The following is a 23,380-nucleotide window of genomic DNA, read 5'->3' as shown; positions in this document are numbered from 1 at the left end:
CATTCTATTGTATACCTATACTGTATTTTATTTATCCACTCACTAGTTAATGAAAGTACAAAGAGTCTCCAGTTTGTGGCTGGCTGCTCTGAATAATTTTAGTCTGAACAATTAAGTGCAAGTGTTTGTATGGACATGTTTCCATTTATCTTGAGTGGATATCTAAGTGTGGAGCTGATGCGTTTTATAATAAATGTACATTTCAAAGTGGCTATACTGATTTACATTTGCACCAGCAACGTGTGAGGGCATTAGCTCCTCTACTTATATGCTAATATTTAGTACTGTCATTCTTTTGGATTTTAGCCGTTCTAGTGGGTGTGATGTGATATTTCAATATGATTTTAATTTGCATTTCCCTAATGGCTAATGATGTTGAATATCTTTTCATGTGCTTATTGGTCATTTGTAAATCTTCACTGGCGAAGTGTCTATTTGAATATTCTACCTGTTTTCATATTGGGTTTTCTTATTATTGAGCTGCATACATTTTCTAGGTTCTAGATAAAAGTCTTTTATCTGATATATAATTTGCACATACTTTTTCCAAGTCTGTGGCTTAGTTTTTCATTGCCTTAATGATATCTTCTGAAGAACAAAAGAGTTTATGTGGATGAAATTTAATTTATTACTATTTTATTATACTGTTCAATCCTTCTGGTATCAAAAGAAGCCTTGGCTTGCCCCAAGGTCACAGAGATTATCTCCTATGTTTTCTTCTAGACATTTCATAGTTTCATCTCTTATCTCTAGTATTTTTTATAAAGATTTATTTATTTGTCACAGACAAGGCTGATATTTCTAGCTGGTAGGTAAGCAGTTATTTATGTCTGGCAACTGGTTGATGGGTCAGTGACTAGGCAGTATCACCTGTAAACTACTTTAAATATAATTTCTAATTGTATGTAATAGTATTTAACAGACAAGTCACACACTTGATTTAGTATACATATATGCAGGAATACATCAAATATCTATAATTCTTACTCCACACTTATAAAAAGAGCTAAAGGATGGCATATCTCAGGATTCAGGTCTGTGGTATGGGTGGTTGTTTAGAGGAGAAAAGAGCAAGCAGAAATGGGACATGGCATTTACTTGATACAGTGGAACACAATAGCTGCAGGGAGAATTTGCCCAACCACAGGCTTGATGGTTATGAATCAATATGATGCTGCCCCCAAAGTATGAATTTCTCTAGTGAGAGTTGGGGCAAAAAGCTACAAGGCCTGAGATGCAGTAGGATCCAGGTAGGGAGTTACAAACTAATGTCAGGGGAGCTGACTCTACTACTTGCAAGTTCACAGAGGCAACTATTACAAGATAGCAAGGTCTGGAAGCATTGGGCATCAGGAATCTAGGCAAGGTTTTTGTCTCCAGGAGATGACTTAGCCAGAAGACAGGGTTCAAGGAAGACAGATGTTTTATTGAACAATTTTCTAGAAACAGGAACCAAGCAGACAGTTAAAGGGACTGTTGCATATGGTGGGACTAAAGCTTGGGAATAACTTAAGTTCCTGGTTGTTAATCATTAAAATGTTACAATTCACTTTAACAGCCCTTATTTCCAAATCGTCTTGCCCCAATAAGCAGGGCCCTCATTATCTCCCTTGTAAGCTATTATGATAGTCTTCTAATCTGTCCCATTGTTCACAGTCCTTCACTTCTCTAAGGTATTCCGCACACCATTCCTAGATTGACTATCTTCAGGTGTGGTTTCTATAAAATCTCCCAGCAATATAAAATATTTAACAGTTTGCCACTGCTCATCAAATTAGGCTCAAATTCCTCATCCTAGCACTGAATACTGTCAAAAACGAGCAAATCTATATTTGTACATCTAGAGTTACCATGATAGAACGCTTGGTGTTCATAACAATTCTACTTCTTAAACTCTGCATATTATTCCTTCCAGCAGAAATCACAATCTCAGCTCACCAAAATCCTCCCAGCCTTCAAGCTTGTCCCAAATGCTACCTCTTCAACGAAACACTTCCCCATCTCCTAAAGTTGAAACTATATTTTTCCTCCTTTCAACTTTTATGTTGTCTAGATCAGTGGTGGACAAACTATGGCCCACAGGCCAAATCAGTCTCATTGTGTCTTACTGGAACGCGGCCATGCTCATTCATTTACCTGTTATCTGCAGCTACATTCATGCTGCAATGGCTTGAAGTTGAGCAGTTGTGACAGAGACCGCAAGGCTCAGAAAGCCAAAAACATTTACTATCTGGCCTTTTACATTAAAAGTTTTCTGACCCCAGATCTAGATGATGCTGATCAGGGAAATACAAATTTTTATAACTAATTGTCCTAGTTAAAGAAAATATTTAAAATACAGATTTTTGTAACATAATATCACCATGATGTAATCACCAACTATTGTTCACTTCAATGTTATTTGAGGTGGTCCAAGGATCCATGAGAACACTGTGTGTGTGTGTGTGTGTGTATGTGTGATTTGACTACCCAAGTAGTACAATCCTTTTTGCACATATTCTTGTATCAATCTGGCAGTGATCCATACTTCAGGATGTTGAATTAATTATTCAAATGTGGTACCTAACTTACTGCCATAAAGTATTTATGGTGTATGACTGAACTTTTCAGAACAGAGGCAAATAAAAGCTGGTATAAATTGCATAATAAAATTTTATTTTAATGGAATAGTTTGGGCTCAAGATTCTTCTGTAAAATAGTTTTTTTAATGCAATTTCAAGTGTTATTAGAAAATATTTTACTATATATAAATAATGATCAAAATATACATGTATGTAAATGTTCTTCCATTCCCCTTAGTTAATCAAAACGAGTCAATACAAGGTCAATAAAAAAAAGTGGGTGGTGTTAAAGCTTTGGAAAGCTTGGAGACTTCTGTAAGAGATAGGCCCCTTTCTAATCCCTGCTGGCCATGACTTTGGTTGTTGTTGCTATTGTATCCTCTGCATCTCGTATAGTTCACAGCATTTAGTTGTGGTTCAATACATAATCTTTTAAATAAATGAATGATTCATTTCTCCATTTTTCTATTCTATGACTTGGGAAAATCCTGGTGTAACACTTCCAAGCAAACAACTTTCCTTTAACCGAAGTCTTAGCTCATATTCAATCACATGCCACCCAACTGAGTGGCACCAATACAAGTTTTCTAGCAGTTAGCCATGACTACTAGCACATCAGTCTCCCTGCACCCCTGCCCCAGCAAACTTGCCCTGACTTCGGCAATGATTATCAGCCAATACCATTTACTTCTTTCATTTCTTAAGCTGAGATCTCTGAAAAGCAAGATGTTGTGCCACTTCCAAAAAGTGCAACAAAATATCTGAACGAATGATGTTGTAAGGTGCTTTAACTCCAGGGATACAAGAAAACATTTTCTTTTTTCCTTTGGCGGGTAAATGTGGGATTTTATACATAGGAAATTTTGTTTCCACAATTTAAAAAAACTGGTCAGGCAGGAAAGAAATACTTTGGTTGTTTGTTTTCTATTAATTTCATCAAATCAGGGAAATTTTCAGCGATACACTGCCTTTAAAGGGATAAATACATTTCATTGCATGTCTGATCTAAAATTTTGCAAAGGCTCATTATCACCCAGTGAGTGGTATCAGTGTTTTGTTCTAGACACACATTCATCAGTGATGTGAATAGAGAAGGAAAGAGTGAAGTGATGACTCAGGATTTTCTTTAACATTTTTTTTCTCTCATAATTTTCACTTTTTCAATTAAATTAAAAGGAGAAATGAAGTTACTTTTAAATAGGAAATTAAATGAAGAACCCCATGGTAATGCAATAGAAATGTGTTTTTTTCTTAATTAAAAAGACAAAGGCCATGCAATATGAAAATGTAAGGGCCTCAATTATGAACTCACATTATATATTTGTGATAAAACTTTGGATAACTACTTAATTAAATTTATATTTTGTTATAATTTATATTAACCCTTATCCAGATTTCTGGGGTAGGGGCAATTTTAAATATGCTGCCCTAAATACCACAGGACTTTTACATTTATTTTGATGCTCAAGAGTAAAGCCTTTCAAGGTAAAAGTTCCTCTGCTTCAACACTTTCATATAATTAAAAATTAACACTGCTTCTTTTCCCTTTGAAAAAATCATTGAAGTGTATATTATAATTTGAGTTTAAAAAAAAGTTCTCTTTCAATACTTCAGGTAGCACTCAAAGCTTAAGAAACACTTTTAGTCATTCTAGAGATAACTTTTGGGATTCTGTTTGGGTTAAAACAAGAACCAAGAAAATTTATTGAAAAGGAAAAGTCTATAAAAGATTTTATTAAAAAATATGTCACAGAAAAGAGATATGTAAAAAATGTCATTAGTTGTGGTCATATATCTCTGGCCAATGTCATCTATAGTTGGATTCTATGGCTTTTCATTGAACAGAAGTAAATTTTCTGAGCCTTCACCGTGCTTCAGATGTCAGGATCTCCCTCTCTCCTGCCTTCCACCTCCACACCAAAAAGATGGAACTACCAATTTGCTGCTTTTGCCTGCAGATATTCATCTACTATGCATGTCAAGTTATTCTTGCTTTAAAGTGGAAACATGAAAGATTTTTGAGTGGGAGAGAAGGGAGCCTTATATATACTCACTTACTTGGTGATGGCATCTTTCAATGATTTTCTAGCCATGTTTATCATAATCTTTCATTCCTGATGGTTTTGTTGATTACCGAACAATTTTACTACTTGATTTTTCTATTTTCTCCTACACTTCAGATTTTTTTTCTATTGATTCCTAGTTACTTTCCTGGTTTCTTGCCCATTTTTGCCCTTCTGCTAGTATGAATGTATACTTAGATTGATGCTTGTCTGTTTAGTTTAAACTTCTCCTATCTTGCTCTGACATGTGGTACACACATTGCCCTAATTCAAAAATGCTCACCCATCCCCAACTACTAATCCACTTGTTGGCCAATTTTGATATTCAGTAAGGGACAGACTAAGTCTCATGCCTGTCCAATAGTCTGTTCATCATACCACCAGCTCCAACTCTAATCCTGCTACTTTCCAACTTGGGTAGACGTACTACAACGTGAAGGCTTTTCAGGGAGTATACAAACAGAGATATATTTAAGGGAATCCATTTCCAGATCTTCAGCTTTTGGATATATCTAAAATTGATCTGATAATATGCCTGTGATGAGCCTTGCCTCTTTCCTAATCATTTTTCTCTGAATTTAAAAAAGAAAGTTTCCAGAAGGGAGCCAAGAACACTCAGTAGAGAAAAGATAATCTTTTCAATAAATTGTGTTGGGAAAACTGGATATTCTCATGCCAAAGAATGAAACTGGACCCCTATCTTACACACCACTTACAAAAATTAACTCAAAACAGGTATTGCTCCAAGGAGTAAAACCCTCCAGGACACCAAACAAAGGAATTATTAGAGAATGCATTGGTCCTTTGAAAGAGTCCACTGAGAGCATTTCTTAAAGAAATATTAAAAGGGATAGACCCGTCTTTTATCTGAGAAACAAACTATGGGAAAATCTCTGTCTCTGGCTCAGACTATCTTACTTTAGGACATTTTCCATAAATCAAATGCGTATTTCAACAAGAATGTATTTATAGCACATATATCATACAAAGGAGCATTATGTTCTTTGGAACTCTTTAAATATACGATGAAATGTTTTATATTTAAAATGTGAGAGAGATTACATAGTTTCTCCAAATTCCTTCAGAGTTCTTTGAGGAAAACAACTTGAAGACCACTAGAACTTCTCAACCATAATTGCACAAAAGAATCACTTGAAGTTGCTTTAAAAAAAAAAAATACAGATATTCAGGTACCACTGGGGAATCTCTGAAGCTAGGATCTGGGCCTGATGATAACATTTTCTAAAAGCTCCCCCGGGTGATTATCCCTTACAGACAAGGTTGAGAGCCATTGCATTGTGATCTACTACTAAGGATGATCTTATAATCATTTTTTTGAATGTTATTTTATTTATTTTTTTATACAGCAGGTCCTTATTAGTCATCAATTTTATACACATCAATGTACACATGTCAATCCCCATCGTCCAATTCATCACACCACCACCACCACCACCACCACCACCACCACCACCACCACCACCACCACCACCACCACCACCACCACCACCACCACCACCACCACCACCACCACCACCACCCCGCGGCTGTCCGCCCTTGGTGTCCATACGTTTGTTCTCTACTTCTGTGTCTCAATTTTTGTCCTGCAAACTGGTTCATCTGGACCATTTTTCTACGTTCCACATATATGTGTTAATATACGATAGTTGTTTCTCTCTTTCTGACTTACTTCACTCTGTAGGACAGTCTCTAGATGCATCCACGTCTCTACAAATGACCCAATTTCGTTCTTTTTTATGGCTGAGTAATATTCCATTATATATATGTACCACTTCTTCTTTATCCATTCGTCTGTCGATGGGCATTTAGGTTGCTTCCATGACCTGGCTATTATAAATAGTGCTGCAATGAACATTGGGGTGCATGGGTCTTTTTGAATTATGGTTTGCTCTGGGTATATGCCCAGTAGTGGGATTGCTGGGTCATATGGTGACTCTATTTTTAGTTTTTAAGGAACCTCCATACTGTTCTCCATACTGGCTGTATCAATATACATTCACACCAACAGTGCAAGAGGGTTCCCTTTTCTCCACACCCTCTCCAGCATTTGCTGTTTGTACATTTTCTGATGATGCCCATTCTAACTGGTGTGAGGTGATACCTCATTGTAGTTTTGATTTGCATTTCTCTAATAATTAGTGATGTTGAGCAGCTTTTCATGTGCCTCTTGGCCATCTGTATGTCTTCTTTGGAGAAACGTCTATTTAGGTCTTCTGCCCATTTTTGGATTGGGTTTTTTTTTTTAATATTGAGCTGTTTATATATTTTGGAGATTAATCCTTTGTCCGTCAATTCGTTTGCAAATATTTTCTCCCATTCTGATGGTTGTCTTTTCGTCTTGTTTATGGTTTCCTTTGCTGTGCAAAGGTTGTGAAGTTTCATTACATCCCATTTGTTTATTTTTGTTTTTATTTCCATTACTCTAGGAGGTGGATCAAAAAAGATCTTGCTGTGATTTATGTCAAAGAGTGTTCTTCCTATGTTTTCCTCTAAGAGTTTTATAGTGTCCGGTCTTACATTTAGGTCTCTAATGCATTTTGAGTTTATTTTTGTATATGGTGTTAGGGAGTGTTCTAATTTCATTCTTTTACATGTTGCTGTCCAGTTTTCCCAGCACCACTTATTTAAGAGACTGTCTTTTCTCCATTGTATATCCTTGCCTCCTTTGTCATAGATTAGTTGACCATGGGTGCGTGGCTTTATCTCTGGGCTTTCTATCTTGTTCCATTGATCTATGTTTCTGTTTTTGTGCCAGTACCATATTGTGTTGATTACTGTAGCTTTGTAGTATAGCCTGAAGTCAGGGAGTCTGGGTCCTCCAGCTCCGTTTTTTTCCCTCAACACTGCTTTGGCTATTCGGGGTCTTTTGTGTCTCCATACAAATTTTAAGATTTTTGTTCTACTTCTGTAAAAAATGCCATTGGTAATTGGATAGGTATTGCATTCAATCTGTAGATTGCTTTGGGTAGTATAGTCATTTTCACAATGTTGATTCTTCCGATCCAAGAACATGGTATATCTCTCCCTCTGTTGGTATCCTTTTTAATTTCTTTCATCAGTGTCTTATAGCTTTCTGTATACAGGTCTTTTGTCTCCCTAGGTAGGTTTATTCCTAGGTATTTTATTCTTTTTGTTGCAATGGTAAATGGGAGTGTTTCCATAATTTCTCTTTCAGATTCTTCATCATTAGTGTATAGGAATGCCAGAGATTTCTGTGCATTAATTTTGTATCCTGCAACTTTACCAAATTCATTGATTAGCTCTAGTAGTTTTCTGGTGGCATCTTTAGGATTCTCTATGTATAGTATCATGTCATCTGCAAACAATGACAGTTTTACTTCTTCTTTTCCAATTTGGGTTCCTTTGATTTCTTTTTCTTCTCTGATTGCCATGGCTAGGACTTCCAAAACTATGTTGAATAACAGTGGTGAGAGTCGACATCCTTGTCTTGTTCCTGATCTTAGAGGAAATGCTTTCAGTTTTTCTCCATTGAGAATGATGTTTGCTGTGGGTTTGTCGTATATGGCCTTTATTATGTTGAGGTAGGTTCCCTCTATGCCCACTTTCTGGAGAGTTTTTATCATAAATGGGTGTTGAATTTTGTCAAAAGCTTTTTCTGCATTTATTGAGATGATCATATAGTTTTTATTCTTCAGTCTGTTAATATGCTGTATCATATTGATTTATTTGCGTATATTGAAGAATCTTTGCATCCCTGGGATAAATCCCACTTGATCATGGTGTATGATCCTTTTAATGTGTTGTTGGAATCTCTTTGCTAGTATTTTGTTGAGGATTTTTGCATCTATATTCATTAGTGATATTAGTCTGTAATTTTCTTTTTTTGTGGTATCTTTGTCTGGTTTTGGTATCAGGGTGATGGTGCCCTCATAGAATGAGTTTGGGAGGGTTCCTTCCTCTGCAATTTTTTGGAAGAGTTTGAGAAGGATGGGTGTTAGCCCTTCTCTAAATGTTTGACAGAATTCACCTGTGAAGCCATCTGGTCCTGGACTTTTGTTTGTTGGAAAATTTTTAAGCACAGTTTCAATTTCATTACTTGTGATTGGTCTGTTCATATTTTCTATTTCTTCCTGGCTCAGTCTTGGAAGGTTATACCTTTCTAAGACTTTGTCCATTTCTTCCACGTTGTCCATTTTATTGGCATAGAGTTGCCTGTAGTAGTCTCTTAGGATGCTTTGTATTTCTGCAGTGTCTGCTGTAACTTCTTTTTCAGTTCTAATTTTATTGATTTGAGTCCTCTCCCTCTTTTTCTTGATGAACCTGGCTAATGGTTTATCAATTTTGTTTATCTTCTCAAAGAACCAGCTTTTAGTTTTATTGATCTTTGCTATTGTTGTCTTTGTTTCTATTTCATTTACTTCTGCTCTGATCTTTATGATTTATTTCCTTCTGCTGACTTTGGGTTTTGTTTGTTCTTCTTTCTCTAGGTCCTTTAGGTGTAAGGTTAGACTGTTTACTTGAGATTTTTCTCGTTTCTTGAGGTAGGCTTGTATAGCTATAAACTTCCCTCTTAGAACTGCTTTTGCTGCATCCCATAGGTTTTGATCGTCGTGTTTTCATTGTCATTTGTCTCTAGGTATTTTTTGATTTCCTCTTTGATTTCTTCAGTGATCTCTTGGTTATTTAGTACCGTATTGTTTAGCCTCCCTGTGTTTGTGTTTTTTACGTTTTTTTTTCCCTGTAAATGATGTCTAATCTCATAGCGTTGTGAACAGAAAAGATACTTGATATGATTTCAATTTTCTTAAATTTACTGTGGCTTGATTTGTGACCTAAGATGTGATCTATCCTGGAGAACGTTCTGTGCGCACTTGTGAAGGAAGTGTAATGCGCTGGTTTTGGATGGAATGTCCTATAAATATCAATTAAATCTCTCTGGTCTATTGTGTCATTTAAAGCTTCTCTTTCCTTATTTATTTTCATTTTGGATGATCTGCCCATTGGTGTCAGTGAGGTGTTAAAGTTCACCACTATTATTGTGTTACTGTCGATTTCCTCTTTTATACCTGTTAGCAGTTGCCTTATGTACTGAGGTGCTCCTATGTTCGGTGCATATATAATTGTTATACCTTCTTCTTGGATTGAGCCCTTGATCATTATGTAGTGTCCTTCCTTGTCTCTTGTAACATTCTTTATTTTAAAGTCTATTTTATCTGATATGAGTATTGCTACTCCAGCTTTCTTTTGACTTTTATTTGCATGGAATATCTTTTTTTCCATCCCCTCACTTTCAGTGTGTACGTGTCCCTACGTCTGAAGTGGGTCTCTCATAGATGGCATATAGTTGGGTCTTGTTTTTGTATCCATTCAGCAAGCCTGTGTCTTTTGGTTGGAGCATTTAATCCATTCACGTTTAAGGTAATTATCCATATGTATGTTCCTGTGACCATTTTCTTAATTGTTTTGGGTTTGTTTTTGTAGGTCCTTTTCTTCTCTTGTGTTTCCCACTTAGATAAGTTCCTTTAGCATTTGTTGTAGAGCCGGTTTGGTGGTGCTGAATTCTCTTAGCTTTTGCTTGTCTGTAAAGCTTTTGATTTCTCCATAGAACCTCAATGAGATCCTTGCCGGGTAGAGTGATCTTGGTTGTAGGTTCTTTCCTTTCATCACTTTAAGTATATCATGCCACTCCCTTCTGGCTTGTAGAGTTTCTGCTGAGAAATCAGCTGTTAACCTTATGGGAGTTCCCTGGTATGTTATTTGTCGTTTTTCCCTTGCTGCTTTCAGTAATTTTTTTTCTTTAATTTTTGCTTGTTTGATTACTATGTGTCTCAGCGTGTTTCTCCTTTGGTTTATCCTGTATGGGACTCTGCGCTTCCTGGACTTGGGTGGCTATTTCCTTTCCCATGTTAGGTAAGTTTTCGACTATAATCTCTTCAAATGTTTTCTCTGGTCCTTTCTCTCTCTCTTCTCCTTCTGGGACCCCTATAATGCGAACGTTTTTGCGTCTAATGTTGTCCCAGAGGTCTCTTAGGCTGTCTTCATTTCTTTTCATTCTTTTTTCTTTATTCTGTTCCACAGCAGTGAATTCCACCATTCTGTCTTTCAGGTCACTTATCCGTTCTTCTGCCTGAGTTATTCTGCTATTGATTCCTTCTAGTGTAGTTTTCATTTCAGTTATTGTATTGTTCCTCTCTGTTTGTCTGTTCTTTAATTCTTCTAGGTCTTTGTTAAACATTTCTTGCGTCTTCTCAATCTTTGCCTCCATTCTTTTTCCGAGGTCCTGGATCATCTTCACTACCATTATTCTGAATTCTTTTTCTGGAAGGTTGCCTATCTCCACTTCATTTAGTTGTTTTTCTGGGGTTTTATCTTGTTCCTTCATCTGGTACATAGCCCTCTGCCTTTCCATCTTGTCTTTGTTTCTGTGAATGTGGTTTTTTTCCCACAGGCTGCAGGATTGTAGTTCTTCTTGCTTCAGCTGTCTGCCCTCTGGTGGATGAGGCTATCTAAGAGGCTTGTGCAAGTTCCCTAATGGGAGGGACTGGTGGTGCATAGAGCTCGATTTTACAATCATTTTGAAGTCATCAATCCTAATATATCTCCCTGTGTAATTCTGTGGCTGTAGTAATTGATAAGGATTGTTCTCTTGGTAACTACTGATGTTGAAACTAGACTATAACACACGATAACCTAAAAATCCAATTATTTATGTGTCTTGGATTTTTTTTTTCCTAGTTAATACCTGCTTGGCATATAATCATAAGGTCATATATACCTGCAAACAAAAGTACATTTTACTTGACATATAGGCATTGTGAACTAAAAGTATCTTTTATTTCCTGCCTTTAAAGTAATAGTCATAAAGACAGTATTAAGCCAGGGTAAATCATTCTTCCAGCATTTATATCGCATCCAGCTTCTCATTATGTGGGGAAAATAATCTGTATAAACTCTCAAAGAGACACACTCCACTGCTTGACAAGGGTAAAATTCACAGACCCATTGTGGAAAGTGGCACAGTAGTTCTTTATTCGTAATTGCTCCTTCCACTTAATAGGCACTCGTTCGACTACCTAAAACAGGTTTGTCCTACGTTTCTGCTGGCAATGTAAAGCTTAATTGTTACTTCCAAAAATATTTATGGAGCGTCCACCCTGGGCCTGACATTGCTGTAGGTGCTTAAGATACAGTTGAGAATGAAACAGACAAGAATCCCTTACTGAGCTTGGAGAAGGTGGTCCCTACCCTAAAGCATCTTAAAACCAAATGTTAAGAAAGCTAGACTATCCATGAGGGAAGAGTATGTCATGTTTTTTATTGCTAACGAAAATTTGTGGAATTGATTGATAAGTCAGAAAAATCTTCCCTGGCCCCACCTAATAGTCTTCTAAATAATTCAATAAAAGATAGGTACACTCCCTGGCATTAGCTTCAAGGGGACTGCCATCCCAGAGAGACATTTTCTCACTGTCCTGTTGCAATATATTTCCCACACATGTAATGAGTGACTTCACTGGAGTGGGCACATTTTCTATCCCAACATTTTACTGCCTAAACCTGAGTGAGAATCAGCTCTGGAAAATTAATCTAAAACCCAAAGAGAAGTAATTGGAGAAGAGAGACAACTTCTTAAGTGAAGCAAATTACACACATATCCTACAGTTTAATATTAAAAATAGTAAATTTAATGCTGCTTTATTTATAATGATAGCTTTACTCTTTTGGAGATGGAGATTTTTGACACTTGATGAGATCAATTTGTTACCTTGGTTTCAAAACTCCCAGGTTATTTTTAATTACTTGATATTTCTTACTTTGTCATCTTGACTTTGATTAACTGCATAACTTTTTCCATGACACGTGTTTCTCTTCTTCTTTTATGAAATATTAATCCATATCCTGGTATGCATAATAAGCCTTAGAACAATTCTGCATTGAAACTTGTATTCCTTCCTTATTAATATAAATTACAGAACTAATGGAAAATATAATATTTATTAAGTTTATTTTCTGCTCTAATTTTAAATTAATTTTCTTTTCTGTTTAATCAACAAATAACCTTTTGTTCTGAGTAATGAGCAGCAAAATTAGTACTGATATTAATGTGGGACCACTATTTTCACAAATACATTTTTAACAGCAATGTTACTGCCTCGGTCTGTCTGTCTGTCTCTCTCTCTAGACAGAGAGAGAGACAGACAGACAGAGGAAGGCAGAGATAGAGAGAGAACCAGTTCAAATTCCTAAGTAAGAACAAATGATCCCTTAGAGATTAATTCATAAAAGAATTCAATTCTACATCCCAGATCACAATAAAATTATGATTAAAATATTTTTTAAAATCTACTATAGTTCTTTTTTCCTATCAGGCATAAGGTAAACATAAACATTTCCCATCTTATATATAAACTAATTTTCCCTATCTTTTTGCACTTGCCTCCTTTGAACTTGATTGTTTCTCACCAATTATTAATGTCATTGTGATCCCTTAAGATAAATACCAACCCACCACCATGTAATTTGCTATCATACACAAATACTGGCACCCTATGGAAAGTGGTAAATAAATATTTTTGAATTATTTTCCAAGTTGATTTGACATAGTTCAGGAGCTATTTTATGAGAATTGCTCCCAGATTTCTATTTAAGGCACCGACAAGCATGAATATATTTAAGGTGGTTTTGAACATGAAGATGCCACTTCATTTTAATGACTTTCACTTGAATTAAACATTAATATAAATTAAATGCTTCAGAAGAAATATAAAATATAGAAATGTACAATTAAAAATTTTTTTTGAATGATTTGATATGCATTAACTATTTGAGGCATAAAGTTACACATATATCCATTTCTACTGCTTGCTAGTTGAAGCTATATCTCTTTATAATATTTAGTATATGAAAAATATTAGATCATGGGTCAGCAAACTGGCCTGTGGGAAAAATCTAGCTCCTTTCTTATTTTTATAAATAAACTTTTATTGGAACACAGTCATGCTCATTTTATTACGTATTGTCTGTGGCTGCTTTCATGCCTCAACAGCAGAGATGAGTAGTTGTGACAGAGACCACCTGGCTTGCAAAGCCTACAATATTTACTCTCTAGCCTTTTGCAGAAAAAGTTTGCCCACCCCTCTATTAGATAGTTGAAAATGTATGTGTATGCATATGTATGTGTTTCTCTTCCTGGTGTCTTTAAAACCCATCACATCCTCTCAACACACTGAAGCCATCTCAGCACTTATTAGATGGTAAAGTATTGAATTTTTTTCCTCTAACACTAGCTAAATATTCCTAATTGATAACATATTTTCCCATTATGCTAAAATGGACTTAGATTTGTCAGCTTAAGCCCTCATTAGAAAGCCAAAGATTTGGAAATTTTCCTTTCTACCTTGACACTTTCTAACCAGTTTGCATTTCCCAAGTCATTAAGCTCATGATAGTAAAATTGCTGATACTGTCAAGGAAGTAGAAATTGAAAGCTAAAAAGCATACCAGCTGTCAAGAGAATTCCCTTAATATAGATTTCTTCCCCTGACTCTTTTCTCCTTTCATTTCTTTCCTCTTTTTTCCTTTGAGTCAATTAAATATGTTCTTATTTTCAATAGGAAGAACACTGGTACATAATTAAAGTGTCTTATAAAATAAGATTACTTTATTCCACCTTATATTCTGTACGTGTGTGTACGTGTAGGTGTGTGCATATGTACACATAAGTTAGTCTTGTTTAAAACAAGCTTTGGGGTCAACAATGCAAAATGTTTCTTCACTATTAAGGGGAGATTCCCGGAAAAAAAGGGATACATTACTACTAGCACTTCACCCACAGAGCCCAATTTAGATTTAGCAAGATGTTTTTCACTGTCCAGATATACTGTTAGAAAAGCTGGGGGAATTTACAAAATGACTACCTGGTGGGCATGTTTAAAAGAATCTGATTAAAATTACTATTTTAGCTACACCTTTAGAACAATACATCCATATCTCATAGTGAAAATGGTAAATCACTGCAGTATCTCTTATACTTTATGTTCTCTCCCTCTCTCTTACTCATTCTCTCACACATACAGACAACACTCAAACACTCATACTTGCACATTACTGCTACCCCAATCATTAAACTGCCAAGACTCTACTTTGACCCAGAGGATGGGTTAGGGGCACCATTCTTAGGAATACATCTGGGTTCAAATCCTGGCTATTTCACAACCCCACCCTACCCCCAACCACACAGCCATTGATCTTGGGCAAGTTATTTACCAGTCTCTGTCTTAGTTTCCTCATCTACAAAATGGGACGAAGAGTACTTCTCGTTGGATTGTTATAACTGTTAAATAAGATAATACCTGTTGTTATGGACTGAACGTTTGTGTCCCCCCTCCCAAAATTCATATGATGAAGTCTTAACCCCTAATGTGATGGTATTTGGAGGTGGGGCCTTTGGGAGATCATTAGGTTTAGATGAAGTTATGAGGACAGGGCCTTCATGATGAGATTAGGGCCCTTATTAAAAGAGAAAGAGACACCAGAGCTCTCCCTCTCTGACATGTGAGGACACACTGAGAAGGTGGCTACTTGTAAGCCAGGAAGTGCCCTCGCCAGGAACCAAATTTTCTACACTCAATCTCCATAATATGGACATAGAATTTCAAAGTATTATTTTTCTTAGAAAAGGGCCTAAAACAATTCAATATTTGAGAATAATTTTGCCTTAAGATTATTTATAGATTTTAGCAGGGAGAATGAGACACATTTAAATAACATTGAATTTCATGGCATTAACAGTTTAATAGTCCAGACTTTCTCACTTTTCTCCAACTCTAATTTCAACCCTCTCACAATCTATTTCAGAGGAATCTTTCTAAATTAAGTGTTTAGGCAAAATCTCAGTGGTTCCCCATAACCAACAGGATAAACTTTCAACCTTCCCCATGACCTGGTTTTACTCCAACTCTCTCCACTCAACCTCCAGAATTAACTTCTACTAACCTTGGCTTCAACCAAGCTGGCCCACTACTGAACTTCAAATGCATTACTTATACCTCAGCAACCTTGCTCGTGAAGGTTTCTCTGTCCAGACCACTTTGATGTCCTTTCCATATATAAACTCAATGTTCATGGAAGTCCTGCCAATACAATGAAGTCTTCCATGACTATTCAAATATGTGCTAGGTATTCCCTTTCATTAATGAGTGGATTTCTTATTTATACCACCAACCTTTGCTCTTAGTCATCATTCATTAATTCTGCAATGGGTATTGAGTGACTCCTGTATGCCAGAGTCCCAATTTCTTTCAATGATATATAATATATACTATGTTTTCTATCATTGGGGAGTTTAGATATGAGAAAGTCAACAATTGTACTGCAGGGTAATACCTCCTAAAACAGAGTTGTGTCGTTGGAGCTCAAAGGAAGAGCTTTGTTGAATGAAACTATTCTAAGTATGGACATTTTAAGTGACATAATGTTATAAGAGCTCTTGCTCTTAATTGCTATAATAAAGTCCATGAGATGAGATACCTGGCTTTCACTGAATTCTGCAGTAAAACAAGTAATGCTAAAGCAAAGTTCTGGGACCCACAGCTACTGTCCAGTCTTTAATATCAATGCTTCAAGTACCAAATTATTCTAGATGGATAATTACCAAAATATCTTATTGTGAAAAGTACTAGGACAATTATAATAAATATAAAAATGTGAAATTCATGGATAAACACTAAAAGTCATATACTTTTGAAGAAATAAATTATTTTGATTACTTTTGGAAGGCAGTTAATGAAACATTTTTTTACATGAGTTTCACTTAATTGTCTCAATATGAAACTGTGAAAGGCAGCTTCACAATGAAAACTAATCAAGTGGAAATTCTGTTTTTATAGGCAAGAAGAAGCATCTCTTTGGGGGAGTGGGAGTGTTTCCACATGCACTACATAATCAAACCATATGAACATAAATGAGGACTAGGCCATGCAAGTTTGATGTAATAGCAAATATGGACAAGTACAGATGGATCATGGTTTTCAAGATTAAAGACTTTTTAAATGCTTAGTTCATTTTGCTAACTTAAACTGAGAGTCCACAATAAGAACAATAAAAGATGAATATTTATTCCAAATAACATCATGTAGAATCTAGTTGTTTTAAAATTATATATAGGACTACAGCTAACACCACTGCATGATATATAGAAAAGTTAAGAGTAAATTCTGAGTTCTCATCACCAGGAGAATTTTTTTGTCCTTTTTTGTTTCTTCTTTTTTTTTCTTTTTATTGTATCTATATGAGAAGATAGATGTTAGCTGAACCTATTGTGACAATCATTTCACAATATATGTGATTCAAATAATCATGCTATATGCCTTAAGCTTATACACTGATGCATATTATCTTTCAATAAAACAGAAAAACCCTCAAAACTTTTGTCACGTGCTGGTGCATGTTTAGCAACGGTGTCACATTGTGTGGGGGTGATTTGTACCATCTGTCAGGTCCTGTGAGTTGGTACAAGTTGGCTCCAGCCTAACACTGGTTTTAATGTTCTGAGACCATTCCAAATGAAACTTAGTATTCTGTCTTGTGAGAATGGCTATACTCTGAAAATATATCTAGGTTATACTTAACTAGGTTTCTCCTAGGGTGTACTACGTGTATGACTACTTGTATGTTGCTAAATGATGATTAATATGTTTACTGCTATGAATTGTCAGGTATATTAACCCTAAAGAAGCATTCCTTCCAAGAATCATCTTACAGAAAGAAAACAGCTACCTGAAATTAAGGTATGTGTTGTCGCTTAGTCATCAGACTATACTGGCTATATATGGATTAATCAAGACTTAGGAAATATAAGAAATAAAACTGGCTCTTATTTTTAGATGATTAATTAATATAGCATATATTAGTCCTTTTTTCCCCTAAAAATGGTTTCATTAGCTTTTAAGCAGAATAATCTAAGCACTGGCTCATACACCTCAATTTAGGAGTCAGAATACATAACATGACTTATTAAAAACAGATTACTAAAAATGCCCATCAAAGTTTTGTATTTGTTTGCTTTTTTTTTTTTTTTTTGCGGTACGCAGGCCTCTCACTGTTGTGGCCTCTCCCGTTGCGGAGCACAGGCTCCGGACGCGCAGGCTTACGGGGCCCAGCCGCTCCGCGGCATGTGGGACCTTCCCGGACCGGGGCACGAACCCGTGTTCCCTGCATCGGCAGTCGGACTCTCAACCACTGCGCCACCAGGGAAGCCCTGTTTGCTTATTTTTTTTTAAATCACAGATGTAATAAAATGAAGTTCACACTCATCAGGGAGGATTTTAACATTTCTCAATTCTTCAATGTTTAGCCACATTGCTTTTTTGTTTTTCAAGATATGCCATTGTTTTGAGGGGTCATAAATTTCAAAGAGAGTTTTATAATTTAAAAGATATACAAGGCAAAAGATCTTGAGACTCATTTGGTACTGTATAATAAATTTTAGATAACTGTACTGCTTTCAACTATTGTTTCAAAATAAAAGCAGTATTCACTCAAGTGATAGTTATTTCCAGTTCAATTTTCTCTCAGTGAAAACAATTTTCTATTAGTGTATTGAAATTATTAAAAATATATTTAAGTGGTTTTTAAATTGATTTTGGAATTAATATATGATACTTGAAAAACAGCAACTTCATTACAAGAATTATATCTTGGTAAAGGATCATTTTCCCTTTTTAAATCAAAGGCTCATTGTTTTTAACTTTTAAACAAGTTAAAACTTGTTTTTAAATTCAGAAATCTAAACTTTTAGGCCACATGTTTTCAGGACCCATATGTATGAACTAGGACAGAGAATAACGAAATAACTAAAATATCTGACTCACATGAACTTAAATAGCTATTTTTAACACTTGAAACTACTGCAATAATTGTGTACAGACCAGAATCTAAATATAGCCAGATAATGGGTCAGGTAGAGGTCAATAATAATCTACTTAATTGGAGATTTTCTTGGATAACAGCTACCTCTAAGGAATACCAACACATTTCTCGATGCAATTCCATTTTTAAAAGCAAAGGCATTTCTGTATAATATATAAAACTTCTAACTCAGAAGCAGCAAAGGCCTGACTCTTTTGGTGAAAAGGGAGCTAATGGCTAGGCCAGCGGGCTTCCAAAAGAGATAATGGTGTCCTACTGGTAAGTAAAACTTAATGCTGTTCCAGAAAGTCAGCAATTGATTTTCTGCTCTTTAGTGGGATTCTCTTCTCTTCCCAAGAGTGAACCTAAGCAGTGTGGAGAATGGAGTGTTCACTTTTTTAAAGTCTATTAAATCTTTCAGAACCATTGTGCATCTTTCAGTGCACAGAAAGAAGTATGGCATTCTGTTGACCTCATAGTAAACTGTTTCATGAATATGTCCAATTCTAATACTGGGTTGGCCAAAAAGTTTGTTCAGGTTTTTCCATAAGATGTTACGGAAAATCCCAAATGAGTTTTTGGCCAACCCAATATTTATATCTGAGGAATATTCCAGAAAAGAGAGGTTCACATGACTAGGTACAAATGAATTGTCTATTTTTACACAGCATAACTTTATTGGGAATTTACTGCTTCTATTTACCCACAAAGAAGCACAATATGGGCAGTACCAGTGCAATCTTCTAGCAAAACCAATAAATGTACTTCATCTTTGACCCCTGAGGGCCACTATGAAGAAAGGAAAGCTGGAATACATTCCCTTTTTTCCAGTACTGATCCCAATTAGTGTTCATTGTGATAGTGTTTTCATCTTTTGTTTTTTTTTTCTCCCAGTGTGGGTTCTTTCACATCAGGAAGTGCATCACATCTTTAATTTACCTATGCTACAGAACAGCCATCAGGGAAAATGATTTTCAGTCATTGCTATCTGGTCTCAACTAGATTACAATCAAAGGATTGACTGTACATACACTATGTACTTTTCATTTATATATTTTCTTCAAACTGTTTCATGACTCTCTTTTTGAGATCATCATAATTATTAATAAAATGAACTACATCAATATAAATGAAGTGCAGCACCCTGCTGAACTCATTGTATGAACCTGGAACTGCTCATTCACAAACCTGACTGGGGAAACATTTGTTCACATCCCCTTTTGTCCTTAATAGTTATGTTCTATAGCAAAACACGTCAATTTCCTAGATTAGTGTGATAGATAAAAAAGTCATAAATTCTTCTATTTCTGCATGATATCCTTTTTCAGTGTGATGCTGCAACTTCCAAAATGAGGTAAAACCTACTTTTCCATCCCTTGAATCTGGGTTTGGCAATGGAACTTGCTTTGGTCAATGAGATATCAGCAAAAGTGACACAAGGATAGACATGAAAAGTACTTTTGTATTAGGGCTTTCACTCTCTTGCTGCTTCTGGGACAAGTTGGATTCAACAAATTCCTCTTTTGGATTTGAACAAAGAGTCATAAAGGGGAGTTTCCAGTCTATGGTGAATAACAGAGCTGAAAAATGATCCACTTTGACTAGAGTGGCCATTATGGGGCCTTTTGTAAGAAGAGAAAAAGGTCTGAACGAGAGAGAAGAACACAACAGATAAATTAAAACACGGAAAAATACTACTGAGTACTGAATAAGACAACTTGTGAACACTGAGTGAGAGAGAGAGCGCTTCAGTTCCTAGTAAGTTTCTAGGCCCCAGTTCCACTTTGAATGAGACACATTACATTCTGGTTCCTGCGCAGAGACTTCTAAAAGATTCTTAGCCTTTAGCTTGCAAAGAACAAAAACCCATGAACGTTTGACCATATAAGGGTAAAGGTTGCTCTTTGCAATCCAAATAGTTAACTATTGGTGACTATAACTATAAGGTGAATATTAATTATATAAGTAAAAGATAACATGCAAAAAATTTTTGAAAATGGTTATCAAATGAAAATATTATTTTAGATCTTTTACTATTTTACTTATCAATATTAAGATCAATCACTAGTGCAATATTTCTTTGTTTTAAATTAAGTAGAAACAAAACTTTGGATAAACACAGTCAATATACTAATATTTGAACATTACACTTTACAAAGCAAGACTAATCTGTTGAATCAACGTCAATTTCATGATTTCAATAATTGGGCTATAATTACATAAGTTGTTAAAATTTCAGGAAGGTGGGGCTTCCCTGGTGGCGCAGTGGTTGAGAGTCCACCTGCTGGTGCAGGGGACACGGGTTCGCGCCCCGGTCTGGGAAGATCCCACATGCCGCAGAGCGGCTGGGCCCGTGAGCCATGGCCGCTGAGCCTGCGCGTTGTAGCCTGTGCTCCGCAACGGGAGAGGCCACAACAGTGAGAGGCCCACGTATCGCAAAAAAAAAAAAAAAAAAAAAATTTGACGAAGCGGGGCAAAGGATACACAGGAACTCTAAGTGCTGTTTTGAGAAAATTTTTCTAAGTTAAAATTATTTCAAAATAAAGATGTTGAAAATATATAAAATACTGGACTAAGGACATTTATTTATCTTACTTTTTTTTCCCCAATGAAATCCCACTAACATGACGAAAAATGGATGAAGGAAAGCTCACGCTAAAATGACGGGTGCCATCAGCTAACCAGAAGATGTGAGAATTTTGTGGATAAAATTCAGCAGATGGGAAACAAGACGAAAAGACAACCCTCAGAATGGGAGAAAATATATGCAAACCAATCAACAGACAAAGGATTAATCTCCAAAATATATCAATAGCTCATGCAGCTCAATATGAAAAAAACAAACAACCCAATCCAAAAATGTGCAGAAGACCTAAATAGACATTTCTCCAAAGAAGACATACAGATGGCCAAGAAGCTCATGAAAAGCTGCTCAACATCACTAATTATTACAGAAATGAAAATCAAAACTACAATGAGCTATCACCTCACACCAGTTAGAATGGGCATCATCAGAAAATGTATAAACAACAAATACTGGAGAGGGTGTGGAGAAAAGGGAACCCTCTTGCACTGTTGGTGAGAATGTAAATTGATACAGCCAGTATGGAGAACAGTATGGAGGTTCCTTAAAAACTAAAAATAGAATTACCATATGACCCAGCAATCCCACTACCGGGCATATACCCAGAGAAAACCATAATTCAAAAAGATGCATGTACCCCAATGTTCACTGCAGCACTATTTACAATAGCCAGGTCATGGAAGCAACCTAAATGCCCATCGACAGACCAATGGATAAAGAAGTGGTACATATATACAATGGAATATTACTCAGCCGTAAAAAGGAATGAAATTGGGTCATTTGTAGAGACGTGGATGGATCTAGAGACTGTCATACAGGGTGAAGTAAGTCATAAAGAGAAAAACAAATATATTAACACATACATGTGGAACCTAGAAAAATGGTACAGATGAACTGGTTTGCAGGGCAGAAATAGAGACACAGATGTAGAGCACAAATGTAAGGACACCAAGGGGGGAAACTGGCAGTGGGGGGTGGTGGTGATGGGACAAATTGGGAGATTGGGATTGATATATATATATATATATATATATATATACACTAATATATATAAAATGGATAACTAATAAGAACCTGCTGTATAAAAAAATAAATAAAATAAAATTCAAAAAACAAAATTAGCAGGCGGGATCATTTGTCTGAGGAACCGGAGTTGAGAAAATTTCTACCCCAAATAGGAGAAGGTGGATTCTGCTATACACGGAAGAGCTATTCCTCCCAACAGATCTCTGGAGACCCTCCAAAACTAGCACCAATGAGTTCAGACACAAGTCATGAAGCAGTAATCATGCCAATTTATTAATCAGGATTCCCCAAACATTTCCACATACCGGCATACACAGACAACGATTACATTCATGTGGAATGGTAAAATGATACAATGAGAAGTGTGCTTTAGGCAGATTTATCTGAAGGAAGTTTCTACAACATATTTAGAGTAGAAATATCTGCAGACAAGAAGAGTGTTTTACACAGTAATACAATAATTTAGGCCAAGATTGCAGGCAGATTTCATACTGTACCAATGATACTGTCCTGATTTTGACTTTCTGATACATGAATTTTGAAGCCATGTCTGGGAACATCAGGAGAGAATGTCAAGGTCAAATGAAATGTCTGCCAAGGAGCATGTGTCATGTGCTTACCATTTTTGACCTAGCCATTGGGCAGTAAAAATTTGAAGCAGGTGAGATCAGTGAAACTATGAAGCAGATAAGAATTAAGGCTACTCACATAATTAACAATAGAAACTTAACAGTGAAAACCAGAGTCACATCTGGAAAAACATGTCAATTTGTCTTTCCCAGTAACAAAGGAGATTTGGAGTTAAAGGACAGACAAGAATCTAAGATAGTGGAGATTTTGACATAGGTGGCAGAATTAACTAACTGGTAAATCAAGAGATAGTGCATTGATTTTTGTTGTTTAATTTGAAGGAAGGGGAAAGCAGAAAAAGGATGGGAAATAAGGGAGAGGATATGCTGAGGCAACATGGAGATATGTCCCAGTGAACACTTCCAGTAGGTAGCTGGAGGTATGGAATGGGTTCTTTGGAAGAGAGGCTAGTGAAGTATATTCAGCGTCATTGTTAAAGTTGTAAAAGTAGATAATGAAAGAGAAAAGGAAAGAAGAGACAAATCAACAATGAAGGAAGATGAGAAAAGAGGAGCCATGACAGAGACATCACTAGAGAAGAATATATCAACCATAGCAACTGGAGACACTCACATCCAGTCCTGACCTATTTTTTATTGCTATATTACAAGAACTAGAAAGTCATT

At 36.0% G+C, this 23,380-nt stretch overlaps 1 protein-coding gene across 7 annotated transcripts in view; it reads right to left on the bottom strand.

Moving 5' to 3' along the window:
• The window catches only part of LOC149744345 (interleukin-1 receptor accessory protein-like 1), a 418,156-nt gene that overhangs the window by 222,518 nt on the left and 172,258 nt on the right, over positions 1-23,380 (bottom strand). The window lies entirely within an intron of this gene.

Source organism: Delphinapterus leucas, chromosome X (assembly GCF_059928025.1).
Source record: "Delphinapterus leucas isolate spDelLeu-1000000601 "Yukka" chromosome X, BTC_Dleu_Yukka2, whole genome shotgun sequence".
NCBI lineage: Eukaryota > Metazoa > Chordata > Mammalia > Artiodactyla > Monodontidae > Delphinapterus > Delphinapterus leucas.
This window is presented reverse-complemented; position numbering and strand designations above follow the sequence as displayed.